Raw genomic sequence first — 15,982 nt, forward strand, 5'->3', positions numbered from 1 at the left:
AACCCCCGAGGGTCTCCGCGACCTCCTCCTCACATCCCCACTGGTCAAATCCAGCCCCTCGCGGCGTTAGACCCCTTCTCGGCCGGACTAAACGGGGGCAGCTGGGCAGGAGCGCCGCTCGCTGCGGGCGAGGGGAGTTCACGGGCTCCGAGGCTCTTACATAACAGCCTCCCCCCTCCCTCCCCCACCACGCGCCGGCAGCCGCTGACAGATTGGCGCAGGCTATTAAGGGACTGAAAGGCTTGGGTTTTAATTCCATAATTATTTGCTCTGGGAGAGCTAGCCGCAAGCGCTTTGAAGGAGCCTGGGGAGGGAGGGACTGCGTGGAGGAGAGAGGTATCTCCCATTCAGGCCGAGTTCAAGGGCAGCAGCTGTGCTGTCGGAGGTGCCCTCGCCTGGGGGACCCCATCCTGCCCCACGCCGGGGGGCGCAGCCAGGCTCCGGGGTCATTCGGACCCGCTGCGGCCCTGTCCCGTTCTCCACCAGGCTGCACCGGGGTTCCCCGGGCGGTAGGGATTCCCCCTCAGCACTGCAGCTGGCAGGTGCATCTCAATGAGCCAGCCAGGCTTTTCCTTCCATCCACCCTGGGATTGCACGCCCGGCTCCCGCACAATGCAGCGTTGCTATGGAAATGGGCTCTGTGAACAAACAGTCCACGCTGTTGTTCTTCCCAGCAGCGAAGGGACTGCGGGGCACTTGCCCCCCCCTCCCCGGGCCGGAAGCAGACACCGCTGCAGTCCCCAGGCCAGCGCCTGGCAAGGGACCAGGAGGGAGGGGACTCGGGGCATCCCCTTTCCCCCTCTCCAGGGTTGCCCCTCAGCCTCCTTGTCCTGCCAGGTGTGCTGGGGACGCAAGGAAACCCCGAGCAGCCCCTTAAAGCATCTGGAGGAGCAAGGAAGAAAGGAGGAGACGTTCCTGCATGCCAGGAACAAACCCCAAAGACTCCAGCCCCACAGCGGGAACGCACAGGGCGAGGGCTGGGGTCAGGGGGGTGCTGCTTTCCTGGAGAAGAGAAGTGGAGCATCACCCCTCTGAATACACAGGCACATTTGCCTGAGCCCCCCACTGCCAGCATGCCATCGCGTCCAGCCACTCACCCCCACGCCCCGTGGACACGCAGCACACGGACGCCACATGCATACCCCCCCCCAGGTACCCTCAGATATGCGCCCTGTAGATGCACTCGTTCCCCATGCGCGTGCCCCTTTCATTTACACAACTCCAGTACAGCGAAAACCGAGCCCTTCCCACAGGCCCCACATCCTTGCCCCCCCTCCCAAGGGAACGCAAGCTGAACGGGCTAGAAATGAGCTGCAGGCAACAACGAAACCGCAGACTGTTCCCTCCTCCACTTTGGCTGTGCCCGGGTGCGCTGCGGCTGGGGGGACTGTCGAGGCCCATCAATTCATTCCCCCACTCTGCGTTTTATGCGGCTGGGTTACCTTTAACATCTGGCTCCAGCCTCAGCACCCGGATCTGCTTCCAATTTACATTCCGGCCTTGAGATTGCTATCTAAATACTTCGGTGAAATGGAGCCAGAGGGTGGGAGCGACCTCGCCAGCTCCTTGCTGCCATTGTTCTCGGAGCCAGAGCTAGTCACGCAGCCCCCTTTCTGTCCCCACCGACCCGGGCATGGGGGAGACTCGATAACCCCGTTGCAGCTGGAGCTGCACGCATGATGACAAACCTGCAAGAAGAGTTGAAGGCTCAACTCTCCTTGGTTTTAGCAAAGCACATGCACGCCAACACCTACCATCTCTCTTCCAGCCCCTCATATCACAACTGGACCCTGTGCCCCGGGCCATGGCTCCCCGTTTATACCATACCCTGCAGTGCCCCCAGTTGGCTCAAAAAGAGATGATCACTTCTGGGCCGGCAGATAGGAGTCTGTCCCCGTTTCCCTCCCACTGCCGTTTCTAGCTCTGCTGGGATGCCACCTGCTGCAGGGTGCTCTGATATCCCAGTCCTTGCCCAATTGCTCGTGCTGTTCTGGGCTGCTTCCTCAGGACTTTCTTTTTTCCAGATCTTCCTGCTGACCACAGGGATCCAGATGGGGTTGGCACGGCTGGTTGTTGCACCAACCCGGGAGCGAAGCACCCCTAGCGACTCTCGGGGAGCAGGGCTCTCACCCCACGGTGGGGTTGCTGGAGGGTGAGGAGGCAGAAGTAAGAAAGCAAATGGAGAGAGAGAGAGAGATGAACCTAAGTCTCCCTCCAGCACCATGCACCTCTGGTCTCCAGTTGTTCCTGGGCAGACCTACTGTGTTGACCAGAGTGAAGGATGATTTGTCCTCACTTTAATCATATCACCCAGCCGTAGTCCTGCTGGCCAGGACAGAAATGGATCCATCTTGTCCAGTCTGCCCTGCTTCACCTTTGGCAAAACAGTCATTTCCTGATGGAGGGCAACACTGGAAGGGAAAATAAAGATCCCATTGAAGCCACCCCACAGAACTGGGTGCAAAACCCAAGGGAAACAGTGGGGGTGTAAAAGATAAGGCCTGGGTGTGTAAAGGAGACCTGCCGATTGCCATAGTGTGGCTTTATAACAGGGACTCGTCTACCCCCTCCTCCACCACTCCACGCACCTCTATTTTTACTTCCCCAGCCCCAGCTCTGTGCTCTCCTAAAAACGCTGCTGTGCTGAACCAGCCGTTTCCTTGCTTACTGAGGGATTTTGATTCTGGAAGCTGCCCCGTCTTGTTCCGGGAGATAAAAGTGATCTCAGGGCTTCATTAATCCTGGAAGGAACTCGATTAGAGACGAGAGCATTTGTTCAAAGCCCCGGGGAGGAGAGCTGTCATGCAGCCCCTCTCGGGCTATCTAGTCAATCATGAAGAATCCATCTCAGTTGGCCTGTTAGTGAAAGCCGTGGCCCTTCATTAGTGGCAGTAACTGGGAATGTCATTAAAGTCTGATGAGGGAGATCGGAGCACAAGGACTGAGAGAGAGAAAAGGGGAGCAGGCAGGAGAGAGGAAAAGCAGCTTCCAAGATGGATTTGCTCCCGCGCTGTCTCCGCCGCAGACCTCAAAGGCTGTGCGGCTAGGAGCACAACTTTCAGAAGCTGTCCTTGGAGATTTTTCACCTTCAAACCCCCTCGGGTGCTCCAGAGGCTGCTGTCTGCCTGCAGTGGCAATCAGAAATTCAGCTGACAGGGCGATGGGGATATGGAGGGAACACCTGACACAGGGGCAGACTCTCTGCAAACTCCTCGCAGCACCATGGCAGCTCACCTGCTCAGACAGGAAAGCCAAGACCCAGCTGAGCCAAGCTCTTCTTCTGCTGCACCTGCCATGCAGCGATAAAGGGTTGGCAATAAAAGCAGCCCCCCCTTGGTGATTTAACAGGAAGCAGCAGTGGGTGGCAGTGCAAAATACTTACAGATGTGACCTGATCACAATGCTCAGGGGCAATGGCACACATGTGAGTTGGACAGGCTTTTCCCTGCAACAACAGCCAGCCCCACGTTGCCTCTCCCCTTAGCATTTCCTACAGCCAACTTGTCTGTCCCAGTATTCCCCCGGCCCTGCGGCCAACCCTTCTGCTCAGCCATCCCCTCATGCCTGCTCCCTACAGCCAGTCGCACACTGCCTCCCTGCTTCCCCCAGCCAAGCTGGTGGTCCTGGCTCTGTAATGTCTGGGCTTTGATGCCCCTCTCTACTGGACAACTGGACAGCCACCAGGACTTCTGTTATATATCGTTAGAGGGTTTTCTCACATTCGCTAGATGCAGCCATTCAGGCTTAAGTCATGTCTCCATGCTAGACTGGACACTGGTGGAAGTGTTATTGTACTCACATCCCAGGGAATCCCACTATTAACAACCCACTTCTTGGGGCCCTCACTAATATCACTGAATCTCTCTCTTTATAGCCTGCTCTCCTGGTTCTCTCTAATCTAGCCAAGTCTTTCTACTCTGCCTCAAACACTGGAGCATGCTCAGCTCATTTCTTTTTTGCTCAATAATTCAAGACATCATTGGAGGCAAATCCGTGGCCAATGCAGCTTGATGTGAGGCTGAGACATGAGGGATGTCAGGATTGCCGGTTATTGCAGTATATCCCAGAGTTTAGCCCTTCTGACGTTAGGAGACCCAGTCCCAGTAAAACTAGCTGAGGACAAATCCTGGGCAAACCCAGCTCTTGTAGCCACACCTCAAGATCCTACCTTGGTCCAACTGGCTCAAGGCACTTGGGTCAGAAGAAAAGCTGGTTCTGGACTCATCCCATTCACTATGCAACTTCACAGCAGCTCCCCAGCCTGAATGAAGGGAGATAACTCACTGAAACAGTTTTTAGGAAGTTTGGACAGGGATTTCCAGCCCGGAGAGCCAATAATCCAGAGGAATCAAGTGGACAAAATACTACTCCTAGGCAGAAGCGGAGGAGATCTGGATGAGCAGCAACGTCAGCAACCTGCCAGGAGCTGCAGTATGTGGGTAAATGCTAGTTCTCATAAAAGACTGCTCACACGGAGGAAAGAGGAGGAGGTAGGGTGGGAAGTAGCTGTTACTGTTTACTTGAGATCTGTGGCTGAAAGCCAGGCAAAAAGGGTCCAAATGGGTCAAAGCTGTACAGCAAAGCAGTGGCTCTAGGGAGAACGCCGCCTTCCCCCTCCTAATAAAGCTGCTTGTTCAGTGCTAGAAGAAAGCGATGTTGTACAGCTCTCCACCACTGCAACCTAATGCTAGCTCCTACCTCCGACATCTCCCCCATACCTGGCTCACTGCGAGCCAGCTACAATAAGGGCCATGACAGCCCTTGGCAGGAAAAGGTCAAAGGATCTTGTTGGTGCGTCTGCTCAGCTCACCGGTGAGCTGGCAGCTTTTGTCAGGAGCCGTCTGCCTCTCTCCAGGCTCAATGGCACTCACTGCGTCTTGTTAGCTCAGCTCACCTGCGCCACCCAGTCCTGCTGGGCTTTGCCTTTCACATCCTGCTTTTTTTTTTGGCCTCCCTGCCCATCAGTGTCCACTTGCTCCTCTCTTCTCTCTCTCTCTCCCTCCCTTCAGACACATTTTTTTCCACTGGATACTTCTTTTCCCTCTCTGCCTTGACCAGATCTCAAGCACCAGCCTGGAGACGTACTGAGTGTGTCTCTGGCTTTGGGGTTAAAAACTAACAGGACCCCCCTCTGCAAAGGCGGACACTGCCTCACTGCCCCCTAACACAATCTGGAATGGGCTGTGCTAAATCCAGCACCTGAACATGGGGTGACCGACCCCATTGTGCAAACAAATGGAGCCAGGAGAGATTGTGCCTGCAAACAGCCTGGCTGGCTCTGGGCAGCTGGGACCACTTGGCAGAAAGTGGCTTGCATTGCCAACAGATTAAAACATGCTATTAATTGAAGAAAACAGCAACGCGCAGGGAAAATAGCTAGAATTAAAATTAAATTCAAATTACAACTTCGCTGAAGCTCCTGGCAAGATTCCCTTTCTCCTTCAGAGCCATGAGAAGCCATTGGGTCAAATGCCAGAGCCCAGAATCGGATGCCTGGATCTGCCCAAAGTCCCAGGACAAGTCAGCACATGCTGAACCCAGGGCTGAAATTCCTGCCAGGGAAGGAGGGCGATGTTTGGAAACTAGTTGAAGCTTCGGGACGTCTGGGTTCTATTTCCAGCTATGCTAGTGGCTCCCCACCATGATCGAAGCCCAATATGAATGCTAAGGGCCTTGGTTTTCCCCGTCTGTTAAATGGGAATAATACGATTCTCCATCTCCCAGAAATACAGTGGTCCTATTCAGGAAAGGACTTCTTCATGTCAGTGCTTTAGCTCTGGACACCATCCAACCTAGAAAGAGGGAGGACCTAGAGAGGCTCCAGTCCCAGGGGTTAGCACATTGCTTGCAGTGCTGGATGCTGCCTGGAGAAGGCAGCAACTCAACCCCAGTGGCCCAGCTCTTATTGCCCAGTGGCAGAACAGCTCCAGCTCTCTTCCAGCAGATGCAAAGGCAACCAGCGTTTTGCCCTAACAATTCACCTGGAAGCATGCGTTTGCTGCACAACAGTTGAACTCTCCTCCCAGGGGCCTTGATCAGAATGCGCATAATTTGTATAAAGCCACTTTAATACTACAAGAAGAAACATTTTTTCCCCTTTAAATATTAATGCCTTATATAAGAGGCTGTCTGGAGACTCTAGCTGCAGCCTGGGCAGAAGCAGGAGAGAAGACTTTTCCAAGAGACAATCTGCCCTTTCTTCGAAAACTCAGTTTTGTGATGAGTTGGCTCAAAGCCAGATGGGCTGGGCTGGGCTGGGCTGGAGGAACCACTAGACCCAGCCCAGGACAGAGCCCGTCTTCATGTAGGTTGTGACATGTTTGCTAAATGTAAACACAGCCTTTGGCCTTGCCACTCAGCCATCTCAGTAAAGCTGGCTTCCACCTTCAGATCTGATGGCCTCACTATGACTTTGGATACCGCATTCAAATTCGACCCAACAACATGGGTCAAGTGAATGGCATGCCCCACCAGAAGAGCACTCCCCCAGTGGCAGGGGCCCAGAAGAAATAAGACCAACCAGGCAGAAGGGTAGGAAGAGTCAATGCTGCTTTGGAGTGGATATGAGAGCATATTAAATCAGGTTGTTTTTGCAGGAGGGAATAGGACGGGAGGTAGAAGAGAAAGTTGGTTTAGATGCACGTGGAGAAAACATAGTCCTTGCAGCATGGGTTCCATTTACCAGCCAGTGCCCTAAGGCAGACCTGCCCAGAATGACCCCGCTCACCCACCACCCTGTCCAACTGGTGTGAACCAACACAACTGCCCTTACCCATGCCCAGGGGTGGATTGGCTGGAGGGGAAGGCTGGGGGCGAGGGGGTAGTGGTGCAGTTGCACTCCCCTCCATGCAAATTTTAAAACCAACTGCCTGGGAGGGGCAGCAGCATTTCTACTCATGCAGCGCAGAGAGCCAATGGACTCCATGGCTCATCGTCATCTCCCTGATTCCTGCTAATCTCTCTCCACTCCACAGGTGTTAATTACCCTCTCTCCTTTTTAATAGTCTTATAGTCCCACTATTCAAACTATCCTTTCTTCTACAATGTTGCCGTCCATTAGCCATTCTCAGTAACATCTCTTCTATTTCAGGTGTGGTACTACTCACTTAACTGCAGAAACGACCGATAGTGAAATCCTGGAGGCACTGTCAAGATGCTCATAAAGGTTACATTTTGTTTCATGAATCTGAATAAAGGATGTGCATTTAACTACAATGCCTACAGGACTAATGACATAATATCTTTGGACTATTTATTTTTGCCTAGTGGGTTTTTTTAAACACTTTATATATAATTTAGCAATTGCTGCATATTCCAACAGCTATATTTGTTTTTGCTTTGATCTTAAACCAGATAATATCGTGCTCCCCCATCCCCCCCAGCATATTAGCAACGCACCTACTTGCTCTTTAACTGGAGAAAATAGGTACTGTTATATGTGATGGTACACCACGCTGTCTATACCCTGCATTTCAAAATCCCAGATCCACCCATGCCCACACCCTTCCAGCTCAGCCCCACACAGCTGTCCTCAGCTGTACCATGTAATAACTCATCTGGCTCTGCAGGACAGGTAAGTGTTATAAAGCCCATACTTCGTCCTAACCCTGGAAAAGATCCCACGGCGCCCAACCAGTTCTGGTCATGTCTCTGGAAAGCAGGAAATTTTAAGATATGCAAACGTGAGCTGTTTGTCCCTGTACCCTTTTCCTTACGCCCTCCACCAAAAAAAAAGAAGATATTTTACAATTCCTTCATAAGCTCATCTGTCCTTTACCTGCCAGGTCAGCTCATTATACTCACCACTCTCCAGAACCAGCAAACTCATCTTCAGTCTAGCCCGGCGGCCTCTCAAACCCAGCCCGACTCCACCAAATCCAGTCACTCTGCCCAAGAGTGAAGAACAGGTGGTCCCACTCGGCATCAAGGAGCAGGCTGGGGGCAAAAGCAGCCACTGTTGAGATGCCCTAGTTCCAGCTGTCCCACCTGAGGGCCCACTGCTGTTCTAGCAAAAATCAGTGGGAGCTTTTATGTGCGACTTAAACGGCAGCGGGAAGGGTTTGCTACTGTTTGTCACGTGCTACAAGAACCTCATTCAAAAGCGCCGTGGAGTAGAAGTGCAAAGTATAATTAAATGACTATGTGGCCTATATATGTTATAGAAGCAAGGATTAGCCTGCTGGTCCCAAGGCCTCACGTCAGCAAAGTATTTAAGTACGTGCCAAACATCTAGCACATGTGCGAGCCCAATGGGACAACTCTCTTGCTTAAAGTTGGAGTGTAAGAGGTGTTGAACTGGGAGCTGGATGCTGTAATGGGCATGTCTGTCTTCCTGCTGTATTTATGGCATCGGTCTATACAGGCTGAAATGAAGACACTCTCTGGGCCACATGTGGCCTCCATCCTGGCAGCTTTGCTGACAGCTTGGGTCACAGTTTAGATAAAGACACTTACCACTAGTTACCGGCTGTGGAAAACACTGTCACTGATGATTAGCCTCCAGTGCCTCACCTATTGCCTGCTGCTCACCCCCAGTAGGAGCTGAGTGAGGATGGATATTTGGAGAAGGGAGTTTGCCAGATGGAAGTCCCAGCAAGGGGAACACAAATGTGGGCTGCAGGGTGTCCTCCAAGTGTCACCACACACACACACACACACACACACACACACACACTAGTGACTTTGCTATGTAGCATGCTCTTCTGGTGCTGGATGGCCATCACAGTGGTTAATGAGGGTATGCCCAAGAAGCAGGACATTTGGGGATAAATTCCTCTCTGGGCTGGATGTGTAACGCAGCACCTCTAGGAGGGTTGCTAGCTGGAAAAGATCCCACAGACACCTAGGACTCTGTGTCTTAAAGGCTTTTACAGTCTGAGCAAGACAACCGGGCTCTGGTAGCCAGGCTCTTCCAGATGCACCAAGAGAGCTTCCCGAAACTTTTCCAATGGATCAGCCGTGTGTGTTGGAAAAAAAAAATGCCAACCCCTCCTCCCCCAGCAAAATTGTGACATAGATTTATGTGTCTGGCAGGTAACACAGCTCCCTACGCTGCCGCCAGCCCTCCCTGCCCACCTGGCAGCTACAAAGCCAACTCATCCGCCTGGAAGTAAAACAGAAGGCCCCGTTTTAGTTTAAAACTCCACTTGGGATCAAACCAGGATTTGGTGCCATTTGCCATTCCATGCAAAGTCCACCTTGCCAGCACCTGATGCCGAATAAAAGGAACCCACAAATGTGGAATTTCCTGTGGAACAGATATTCCCATTTTGGATAGCTCTGCTGCCCATGACCAATCCACCACAGGAGGGGGACAGGTCACCACAGAGTGAGTGATACATGCTAAAAGGTCTACAATGCCAAAAGTACTCCTCTGGGCTCAAAAATCTCATCAAAACCAGCCCTCTCAGGGCATTTCATCACATCTGCTCCTCCTCCCAACTCCTGACCACAACCTCAGGGGATATCTATCTCCGTTCTTGGAGCTGGTCCGAAAGTGTCATTTTTCCATCAATATTTTTTAAATGAAAAGGAATTTTCCATTTTTCCAGATTATAAGCTGTTTTGGGCACAGACTCTCCCCCTCTCTGTTTGTACAGCACCTAACGCAACGGGGTCCATTCCTTGGTCTGTAGCCACTACCATAATACGTGCAATGATTAATAGCAAGTGTCAGGATTTCCATTCTAGGTGTCTGTTACTAGAGGTTAATTACTCAGCTCTGACAATTCGCACTAGGCTGAAGTATGCTAAACAACTCCTCAGCCCAGGAACATACTGATCATTAATCTATCGTGGAATGAATCAATTTGGTTGTGTTCAAGTCAGAGGAGGACAGAAATAGCAGCTTGCCAGCTCTGGGAGCTGCTCACTTTGGAGATGGCCGAGCTAAAAGAACTGAGTGGGTTTAAAAATAAATTGCTCGGACACCAAAGTGGGCCTGAATATGATATACTCTAAGACCCCAAGAAAGCATCTCGCAGGAGCATCTGAGATAGGGGTGTCAGAAGGACGAGGACCGTGCAGGCTTGACATTATGGAGCTCAGGTCTCCCCCTGCACACTGTCCCTGGCACTGAAAGTTTAGGACGTGCCACAAGGGATTTAGAGCATGGGAGTCTATCCACAGGCCTGACCCTGAATTCGTCCCACTGTAGATTTGCCCTGCATGACCAAGATAGAGGCAATGTTTGAGATGTGCCTCAGGGTTTCATAGGTAATGTATTTGCCATCAGTAGGATCCGACTTCGGAAAGAGCCCAGATTACATCTAGGTGCCTAAGTCAGTGGCTGGATCTTGGAAAGGGCACCGCGCTGTGGGGCTGGCTGCATACTGAGCATATTCTGCTGAAGATGTGAGTGCTTGAAAACCTGGCCCTACTGGTCTCTTGATTGCTCACCTCCCCGCAAGGACTGCAAACCCCTGCTGCACTGGGAACAAGCACTGGCGAGACCCTATCTCCTACACTTTGAAATGTGTCGTGCTAACCCAAAGGGTCACAGGGAGAGACATCCGGGACATCAGTCTAACACCTGATCTGACAGATGCCCACCTGCCCCCTCAATCCCAGTTCTGAGCTGCTGGATCCTCACTCAAACCAACTCTTTTGTGCACAGAAATGTTTACTCCCTGGCATGTCTCTAGGAAATATCTCTACATCACCACTCCCCCTGGTCCTGGCAGGGGGAGTAGGAAAGGGGGAGCATTTGTTATGGCTACAACTAACCTATAGGCTGCTCTAACTTATACCAGGGACCCGGCAGATCCTTGTACAACCCCAGGTGATTTGGAAAAGAAGAAATAGCTATCTATCTATCTATCTATCTATCTCTTCCCTTCCCCTCCTTGCCCCAGATGCAGGAATGGGGCAACCGAGACTCAGCCAGAGGGCAAAAATAAAATCATGGGACCGCAGGTTACAGAGGATGACACAACAGGCCTGAGCTCCTCCTCTCCCCCCATCATGAAGAGGATTTTGTCCCTAACTTGTATTTCTCCTTTTAAATTAATTTTTTATTCACTCTGTTTCTCTTAGAAGTGAGACAATCATTTCCTGCTCCCCTCCCTTAACAGTTCGAGCCTTTCTTTTTCCCATTCCACACACGCTGATTTACTTCTTCGTCTGCTTTCCTCGCATAGCGTGAGACAACATGCCCATGATGGACTCAGTTTGCACCTCCAAGATTATTAAAACCACCATCAATGTCATCGTGGCCTGGGGAAGTGGGTTGTCAGCTAAATTACATCCCTTCTACTGGCACGATGGATAGCTTTGTAGCAGGACAATAATATTGCGTGGACATGCACTAAAAGTAGTTAGGGGTTTCATTGATTTCTTAGCAACAGAGCTGTACGTTTTAAAATATAATCTAGTAACTGAAGGAGAAAAGAGAGGAGATGAGAGATAGCAAAGCTGGTGGAACTAGGCCTGTATGTGTCTGTTGGGCCTGGGATCACAATCTGACCCTAGAGGAAAGGCTGGGGAGAGATCTAGAAAGACCAGTCAGGGGCAACAGTGAGGTGTGGACTAGGAGAGCAGCAGTGAGATCAGGGTAGAGAGAGCCCTGTTTGCATGTTACACAAGCTGTTCCCATGTGATTTCCATCCCAAATGGTGGAAGTCCTCCAAAACTTGGGACTTGCTCACTGGCCGAGGAAAAGCAGGATGTATAGAGGAGTGTGGCCATTCATGATATATATGAACTTGTGCACTTCCAACTCGGCAATGGGCCTTCCTTCTATTCAGCCAGCCTCAGAAAGAGAAAAGGGTTGGTGTCCTTCATCTCCTGTAGAAAGGGGTGGAGGAAATAAAGAGAGCATGTGGGCTCAACATGATGATATCTAGCCATGCCACCTCTCCAGGCAGCATCAATCTCTTGCAAGAGCAGAAGATGTGGGTTAGGATGAGAGGCAATATGGGAGAGTGGTCAGAGCAAAATCCTGAGCAAGCTAGGACTCCAAGGGCATGTCCCCACAAGTGGGAACATGTGTTTCCCTGGGGACAAGCAGCAGTGGCACATATATGTGCCACTGCTGCTTGTCCCCAGGGAATGCCCCTGCACGCATGCTCTGGCATGTGGCAAATTGCCCTGGGTGGGATGGGGAGGCTGGGACCAGACCTGGGCTGGCCCCAACAGCCTTACCTGGGGTCCTGGGAGCCTCCTAGGCCAGCAGTGGCAGCAATCTGGCCATATGGAGCCTGGCCAGCAGCCAGAGCATGACTCTGGCCAGCCAGGCTCCAGTTTCTGGAAGCACACACTGAAGCCACGGGTGCCATCCCACTTTTTTCTGCTGTAGTTTTTATAGATACCAGGATTTCCCAGTGCATATTTTGCAGTGTGGCTGCAAAAATAGGTAGTGTGGCGAATGGCCCCGCTGCATGCATGTTGTAGTGCCTCCACAAACTGCACATTCCCACTCGTGGAGATGCAGCCCATGTGGTTTGTGGGGCATCCTAGGAGCAAGGTGCTGGGAACTGGGACAGCTGCATCCTTCTGGATTTCCCAATGGCTCCCAATGATAAAGATCTCAGAGGGTGGCCAGGAGATCTTGCTGCCAGTCGGAGGACCGGGGGTGTACTGAGGATGGCATATAGATTGAAGTCCTATGAGAATGTATGAGCTTCCTGCATGCTGGCACTTTTCTGCCCACACTTCTGATGTAACAAAGTCCTGTCCCCATCTGCCTTTTCGTGTCATATGCAATGAAGCGTCATGTGGGAAGGGTGAGCCAGGCTTGCAGAATACGTGACCTAGAACAAGGCGGGCACAAAATAGGTGTGCAAATTCCACCCAAAGCGACCAACACACATGATGCGAGGAAGGGGATGTTTCATGGGAGCAGGGGACAGGAGCAAGGGCACGTCATGGAAACACTCAGGAGGAGGGACAGAGCCATCCCTGCTGAGCTGGGCCGATGAGTGATGGGGACCAGCACTTCAGTCATGCCTTGGCTGCAATGCCACATGGCCTGGCTGACAGCTGGACTGGTGGTGACATCAATGCCACGGTAACAAGCATCCTGGATCTGTCAAGGGCTCCATGACTAATTCTCTTGGTGGTCGACATTTTTAATATTCCCTCATAAATATTCATGGGCTGTCAGCTATGAAAAAGGACCCTGGTTCTAGCTGCTCTCTTCTGCCAGAAGGGCCTGAGTCGGGAGAAGGAGAAGGAGGGAGAGAGCAGCAAACTTCACTGACTGCAGAGGGATTGAGGTCACTGGACTCAATGGAGCTTCACTCATCTACCCAGTGTCTGGGCTCCAGCTCCAGCAAGGTCCAAGTGCAGTAACTGGCCACAACCAACCTCCTCCTGCCACTGCAAACCCCACCCAGGAGCCTCTCCCCAGCTTTCAAGCAACTGGAATAATCTCAGTTGCTTGCACTGCTGCTCACGCCGTATCTGAGCCACGAGCAAAGCCTCTGCTCCTGACTTCAGCAGGCCTTTCGAAGGAGCCAGGTCCATGTGGAAACCACCTGGATCATCACAGGAGCTCAAGTCCCCTCTCCCCCAGGCCCAGTTTGCCAAAAGCCAGGGGAGATGGATGAGCTGCCAGCATGGCCTGGAAGTCAGGACTGGGGGCAAGAGATCCCAGAGGGGAAGCGATGCCTCGGCTGAAGGACGTTTCCCCCCAAGAACATCCTGTCCCAGGCTCCAAGCCAACACATCCAGGGACTGCTGCTACCTTAGGAGGCCCAGCCAGCCTCAGTGCTGGAGTTCAAACACAGGGAGAGAGGCAGCCTGCATGATCACAGGACTTGAACTACTGAACAATTCACAGATGAAAGCCAAAGTCTCCAATCCAATCAATCCCTTGGCTTTCGACCAGGGATGAGGTCAGCTCTTTGGATTCCCCCCAGCACCCCCCATTCCTTTCCATGTGCACATGACTTCCCAGTCCTATCTGTGCTTGGGAGCTGAACAGGGAGGACGACGGGCTGTGATCCATGCTGGGAGTGCTGAAACGTAGAGGCTCTGAGGCCGACAGAAAAGGCAGAGATAACCCCTAAGGGACAGGACAGAAACTAGCACTCCCAGCGCCACAGGCAGGGCCAGAGAGCCCATCCCCACTCCCAAGGAAGACCCAGCACGGCCCAATCATTTGCAGCCTCACAATGGGCCTGATGCTGGGCTTATTGCTCCCCATCAGAGCACCCGAGTGCTCAGGTCAGCAGCCCCACTCTGTCCCCATTAGGGCAATCCCCTATCATTAGCATTCACAGCAGCTCTCTCAGTCACAGTGCATTCGTGGCAAGAGACTGGGCAGGAACAAAGATTGGCTGTGTCCAATATATGCCCATTAATCTACTTTGTCCAGTAGCTTATCTATGGCAATAACTGAGGCTTCCAGCCACACATCACAGCCAGGTCCTCCAAGCACCCCAAACCAGAGCTGTGCATGGGAAAGAGGAAGGAGGGAGGCGTGGGTTACGACATGGATCATTTATACCTGTTTTTGCTGCAGCCCTTCCTTGATCTTTGCTGTTTGTGTCAGTCCCCTGCGGCAGGAACCCACTCTCTTTGAACCTAGCGTAAGACGTGGATACGTCGTGCCCAGCGGCTCCCTGGCAAGCAAGGCTCCCTTCTCTCAGAACCAGCATGTAGCAGTGAGTGAACCAGTCCCACGCGTCAGCTGGATACAAAAAAGCCTGATTGCCATATTCAACCTCTCCAGTCTACAGGATAATTCAAAACAGGAGGAGGGAAACAAGCAGGGAAATTATTTAAACTGATAACCAAGGAAAGGAACGTAAAGGCAGCAATCTAAGCTATGTCCCAGGAGCAGGGGAAGTATCCACACTCCCACAGACTCCAGATATACTGCTCTGACAGGCCACCCCACCACTACCAGGGAGCAGTTGTGGGTGAGAGGAAACTAGCAAGCATATTGCTCCACGGACCTGATGTTCAGCACACCCGCTCCCACTCCCTGTATGGATATATGTAGCTGGGGGCTCCTTCCTTACAAGCGTATTGAGAAATGTAAGGTTCTCCAAATACACAGTCCCAGTCAACTCTCCAAGCAGAGATGCTCAGCAGGGCCCAGACCTGGTCTTAGCTTATCTGCAAAAGCCTAGATAAAGCTTGTGATTAATTATCTTGCATTCCCCAGCAGCCTCAAACTTCTGCCACCACTGAGGGGGTGAAGGCACTCATAAAACTTGCCATCACCTTTCCCCTATTCATGATGCTCCCAGCCCAGCGTTTGCCAAAGCAAACAGATCCAAATCTCTTCCACCTTCTCCCTGCCAAACACCAGCCCTCCTTAGCTGGCACTGCAGGTGCCCCGCTTTGCTCAGACTTGGATTGCAGAAGCCGAGCACTCGCTTGCATCCCTCCTCACCTTAAAAAGAACCAACGTCTTCCCCCGCATTGGCTAATTACACGATATGCCTTTTTGTTTTCTGGAAAGCTATTGATTTCACTGGCATGTATTTTGCCCCAACATATTGATTTGATTAGCCTCCGTAATTCAAACTAAATTAGCTGCCATTAATCTGTAGGTAATTTGCTGCAAGCCAGCGCCGGCGTGGCCTAGATTTGCAGAAGCGACTGACTGCGGGCACAATCACAGGCTCAGTGGGGAGAAGACACGTGGAGCTGTGTGAAACTTTCATAGGAAAACACTGAGGTTCAAAACACCAGGAGGCAAGAAAAAACAGCAACAAAACTGCAGCCTGCAGGGCCATCAAGGTAGGTGAAATCAGCTGAGATGAGAACTGCACCCATTTTAGAGGCACCCTTACTGGAGATGACTAATTGCCCTGGGTACATACTAATTCCTCTGAGTGGCCTGTTAAATGTTGGAGGCAAGAAAGATGAGCTCCTCTGCATCTGGGAGGGGCTCATCTGGCAGGGATAGGCAAGAGCAATGCATATGGGATTTCCTTATTAGCATAATAATGCTGCTCAGTTGGCCTGAGTTGTTAGCCAACATTTAAGGTCTTGCAGGGCTGTTTCTATTAGGAGATGGATCAGTGAT

The 15,982-nt window shown here is 51.8% G+C and overlaps 1 long non-coding RNA gene across 1 annotated transcript; it reads right to left on the reverse strand.

Annotated features, from left to right (window-relative positions):
* Positions 1-475: 475 nt before the first annotated feature.
* LOC109315024 lies at positions 476-14,739 on the reverse strand. The gene is made up of 3 exons (XR_002102412.1): positions 14,450-14,739; positions 7,804-7,935; positions 476-3,234 (listed from the first exon to the last, which is right to left on the reverse strand). It is a non-coding gene; the product is annotated as an uncharacterized LOC109315024 (long non-coding RNA).
* Between the last annotated feature and the right edge of the window lie 1,243 nt (positions 14,740-15,982).

Source organism: Crocodylus porosus, unplaced genomic scaffold (genome assembly GCF_001723895.1).
Source record: "Crocodylus porosus isolate Cpor-Errol unplaced genomic scaffold, CroPor_comp1, whole genome shotgun sequence".
Classification (NCBI taxonomy): Eukaryota; Metazoa; Chordata; order Crocodylia; family Crocodylidae; genus Crocodylus; species Crocodylus porosus.